This window comes from Cinclus cinclus, chromosome 18 (assembly GCF_963662255.1).
Source record: "Cinclus cinclus chromosome 18, bCinCin1.1, whole genome shotgun sequence".
NCBI classification, from domain to species: domain Eukaryota; kingdom Metazoa; phylum Chordata; class Aves; order Passeriformes; family Cinclidae; genus Cinclus; species Cinclus cinclus.
The window spans coordinates 860,819-865,798 of NC_085063.1; the positions used below are offsets into that span (position 1 = coordinate 860,819).

Consider the following 4,980-nt stretch of genomic DNA (forward strand, 5'->3'; position numbering starts at 1 on the left):
CTTATGTTGCCAGTTAGCCTTTTTCCATCTTTCCAGCCAACACCACAGAGCATTGGCTACCATCTATGAATCAGTGTAAAGGTAAAGTTTTGGCCACTTCTCTCTTTCAGCAATGTCCAGGGCCAGCTGAACATCTTTGAGTTCAGCAAGTTGACTTGATCCACCTTCTTCGGTAGCTTGTGCAACTTGGGTGGGGCTCCATATGGCTGTTTCTTTCACTTTGGGTTCATCCCCATGATGCGACAGGAACTATCAGTGAAAAGAGTGTAGCGAGTTTCATCTGCTGGCAGTTGGTTGTATGGTGGTGCTTTATCAGCCAGGGTCATTTGTTTTTGCTCCTTTTTATTGGCAAGACTAAAATTTTCACCTTCTGGCCAGTTTGTAATTATTTCCAAAATCCCAGGGCGATTTGGGTTTCCGATACGGGTGCGCTGTGTGATGAGGGCAATCCACTTGCTCCATGTGGCATCGGTGGCGTGGTGGGTAGAGGGGACCTTCCCTTTAAACATCCACCCCAGCACTGGTAGTCGGGGTGCCAGGAGGAGCTGTGCTTCTGTGCCAGTGACCTCTCAGGCAGCTTGAACTCCTTCATAAGCAGCCAAGATCTCCTTCTCTGTTGGGGTGTAGTTGGTTTCAGACCCTCTGTAACTTCGGCTCCAGAATTCCAGAGGTCGGCCTCGGGTCTCACCAGGTACCTTCTGCCCAAGGCTCCAGGACAAGCCCTTGTTCCCGGCTGCAGAGTAAAGCACATTTTTCACCTCTGGTCTCGTCCTGACTGGGCTGAGGGCTACCGCATGAGCGATTTCCTGCTTGATCTGGGCGAAGGCTTGCTGCTGCTCAGAGCCCCAGTGGAAATCATTCTTCTTCCGGGTGACCAGGTAGAGAGGGCTCACGATCTGGCTGTACTCAGGAATGTGCATTCTCCAAAAGCCTATGGCACCTAGGAAAGCTTGTGTTTCTTTCTTGTTGGTTGGTGGAGACATCGCGGTGATCTTATTGATGACCTCAGTGGGGATTTGGCGCCGCCCGTCTTGCCACTTTACTCCCAGGAACTGGATCTCTCGGGCAGGACCTTTGACTTTGCTCCTCTTGATGGCGAAACCGGCTCCCAGCAGAATCTGGATGATCTTTTCTCCTTTCTCAGATACTTCCATTGCCGTGTTCCCCCACACAATGATGTCATCAATGTATTGCAGATGTTCTGGAGCTTCACCCTTTTCCAGTGAAGCCTGGATCAGTCCATGGCAGATGGTGGGGCTGTGTTTCCACCCCTGGGGCAGTTGGTTCCAGGTGTACTGCATGCCCCTCTGGGTGAAAGCAAACTGAGGCCTGCACTCTGCTGCCAGAGGAATGGAGAAAAATGCATTGGCAATGTCAATGGTGGCGTACCACTTTGCTGCCTTGGACTCCAGCTCGTACTGGAGTTCTAGCATGTCTGACCCGGCTGGCTCAGTTGGTAGAGCATGAGACTCTTAATCTCAGGGTTGTGGGTTTGAGCCTCACATTGGGCACCAAAATCTGTACTGGTTTGAAAGACAGGTGTTTGCTAAAGAAAGCAGAAGCTTCCCTTTGGACTGAGAAAAAATGTGATCCTTCTGAGTATTATGATTTTGAAATTAAGGGAGGTCTCAGGCAAAGATATGGACGTAGGAATAACAGTTCTTTACTAGTATATCTAATAAGACAAACAAGAACAACAGCTATGAAATTACCCACAAACAGAACAGTAACTCAGTCCCAGTCCCTTTCTGGCTGCAGGCACCTTTTCCCTGAGCTGCAGTTCCCAGTGCTGGGGGCGGGCAGGTCCCGCAGAGCTGTAGGAGGGCTGGGGGTGATGGCAGCGCTGTCCCAGGGGGAGAGATGGAGAGAGCTTTCTGTTTATGGTATTGGTCCCAGTGCTCAGCAGAGTGCTGGATAAAGCGAGAAGGCAGCAGGGCAGGGTCCGACAGCAGTGAGGATGACTCCTGATGCTGGGATGGGGCAGAGGGGGGTCAGAAGCGGCGATCGTCCTTCTCCTCTGAACTCCGCAGGGGAAATGGGCCGAGGCCCAGCCTTCTGCTTCCTCTTCTGGCTGTTTGAATCTCCCGGGGTTTCCCTCCTCTCTCTCTCCCCGCCCCCCCCCCCCCCCCCCCCCCCCCCTTTGTCACCAGGGCCCAGTCAACAGGTATCTTAGCATGACAATGGGGAGAATTCCACAGAGGGAAAAGGGAAAGAACCAACCCCCAACATTACTTTACATTATTATTATTTAGCTAGAGTTTTAGTTTTCATGTTCTGCACCACAGTTTTTCTGTGGGGTTTTTTGGTAATTGATTCTATGTTCAGTGAAAACAGTGTTTTAAGTATTTTCACTGCTTTCTTTCAGGGCAGCAGGCTTTTCTGCCTGGAGTAATTAGCCTTATTAACTTTACAGATGGCAGTTGCTCCTTCTAATGATCTTAAGTTTGCTCTTCATCTAGTCTTTCACTATATCACTGCATTTTATTGACTGGATTCCAATTTTGCCAGGTTAATGTCTAGGTTTTGATTTTTCAGTGGCCAAACAGCACCATTTGGTAGCAGTTAGTTAACTCATGCCACTTTTTAGGTCAGGGTTGTGAAAAACAAAGTCCATTCAGAATTTTATTTAGAATTTTAAAAGTTTAATACAGGATAAAATTAGGGACAAACATATCCAATGCTGGGGTGTTTTTGGGGACTAGCCAAAGAGCACACCTTTAATGTAAAACATCATTTTCTATATATGGTTACATTGTTGGAGGTACATGCATATTAATGAGTTTATACATTATTCAAACATTCCTTTGAGTTTTTGATGTTCTATGAACTCTTGTTTGATTTTAACTTCTGACTTGTCTGCAGGACATCTGTAGGTTAGGTCAGTATATTTTATTTCTTCCTGTGTTCCTATCATGTTGTTCCACACTCCTTGATAACGAGGAATTGATAAATGCTTCCCAGATTCTTATGCTCTGGTTTCTGTCACTGTTTTGTTATCACTTGGAGAGGCCAGTCTGCTGATGTACAAAAAGTAATTGCTTTACACTATTCTCTAAGTTAGTTACATAGAGGTATTTTAGTCTCTATTTTAACATTTTGCTAAAGCCTACGCTGTATTTATCACACTACTATTCATATAAACTATACAGTGTATACATAAATTGACAGTTTATGCTATTTAAAAGCAGTTAAAAGTAAGTATAAATTGTACCATATCAAAATACATGTGATGCAAAAAGCTAATTCATGAATGCAAAAGCCAATATTATATTGATATCTATAATAATTTCCCCCTTTTATTTGGCTTGAGCTACAGGTTTTGAACTTCTGTACTCTTGACACACCGATACCTTTAATAGATCATACGTGCCTACTTTAAATTTTTAACATCTTTTGTTTTCTTTAACTTTCTGCATTCCTCTTGAGGTTCCTGACTGGGAATTGGCGAGCATTGTTATTAGTTGCATATTTTGAACCACATAAGTAATCAGTCAAATAAGACATGGAATTAAACATGGAAGAAAAATTAAACTTGTTATTCCACATAGCATTATAAATCCTACCTGTTTCTATTAGGTTATTCTAAAAAAATCTTCTCACTATCCTTTATTCATTATAGAATTCCCGCTTTTGGACTGGTATATGGGCTATTTTCTGAATGTCCTCGTTTATATTTAAAACTGCAGCTCCGTTATCATCAATTTTTAAACAACAGTCAGATGAGTTAATTTTTCACACACCTTCTTCTGCTCACAAATAGTCTAAAGCCAATTGATTTTGATAGACTGAAGCTCTAGTTTGTCTTTGTTGAATAGGTATTAATCTAAGGCTCAGGCTGTTTTGTTAGTTATAATCTCTAATATTGCTTGGAGTCATATAATATGGTTCAGCATGTAGATTGTAGTTTGATATACCTAACTTCTATCCTGGGCCCAGGTGGCAGGTTTATATGCTTGTATTATTCACTCAGGAGGCCATTCATCATTTCCTCACTTTTGGTATCCTCCAATTCTAATTTGCACTCTTTTTTTGTTTTTTGGGTTTTTTTTTGAAGTATCATACATTGGTACCCCCAGGTTATTTCCATCTGGATTCAGTAAGAGGAACAATCCTGGCTGTATAATTTTTAGGGTACAATTTCCTTTCCATCAGGGAGGGAGTTTGGGATAAGCTCTTTTTCCACATATCTAGAATAGGCCATCAGGTGCTGTCCAATAATTGTAACAACATTGATTATTTATATTTTCCCAGAATTTTGATATTTTGGGGATTCCTGAATAGGGATTTTTCTTAGTACTGTTGCACAAAAAGAGCTTAATTTCTTTATTATATTTACAATTATGTTTGTTCTCTGGGGCCCAATATTGTGTAGGCTTTTCAGGGATCCACCACACAGAACTTCTATTTGAAGCTATTTATCTTTTTCAGGGGGTTTTCCCTATTTTGTTAATAAATATTTTTTTTAGTTCTCCAGAGGCATTCCTTACTAATCATTTTGGAACCCCATTTTAGGTAAGACTGATGGATGGTTGTTTGGTCTTTTACTTGCCCTATTACACCCACATGCTTCTCTTTAGAGTAATTTCCAGTCCTTCTGTTGAAGGGATAGTTCTCCAGTTGTCTCATTCTTCTATTGGTCCTTTTACCCTCTTAACATGGGTACATCCATGTTCTGAAGTTCATACAGTTGATTTGGTCAAGCAACACCTGAAAGGGACCCTCCCATTGTGGGGTTAAAGGTTGGTCTTTCCATTATTTAACTATTCCCCAGTTTTCAGGATTGACATTATGAATTTTGAAATCTAGGGTAGCAGTCTGAGGAATTCTTCTCTTTTGCTGCAGTTCTAGAGCTTGTGTTATAGATAGGAGTTTCACCAAATGAAACAATGTTTGGTTTACGTTTTCTGATTTCACAAAATAGTATTGCCACTTACAAAGAAAGGGAAGACAATGTCAAGAAATATATCCTAAGTCTGACCT

At 42.3% G+C, this 4,980-nt stretch overlaps 1 non-coding gene across 1 annotated transcript; it reads left to right on the plus strand.

Moving 5' to 3' along the window:
* The first annotated feature begins 1,438 nt into the window (after positions 1 to 1,438).
* Positions 1,439 to 1,511, plus strand: TRNAK-CUU (transfer RNA lysine (anticodon CUU)). Its single transcript has one exon. It is a non-coding gene; the product is annotated as a tRNA-Lys (tRNA).
* The last annotated feature ends 3,469 nt before the right edge of the window (positions 1,512 to 4,980 follow it).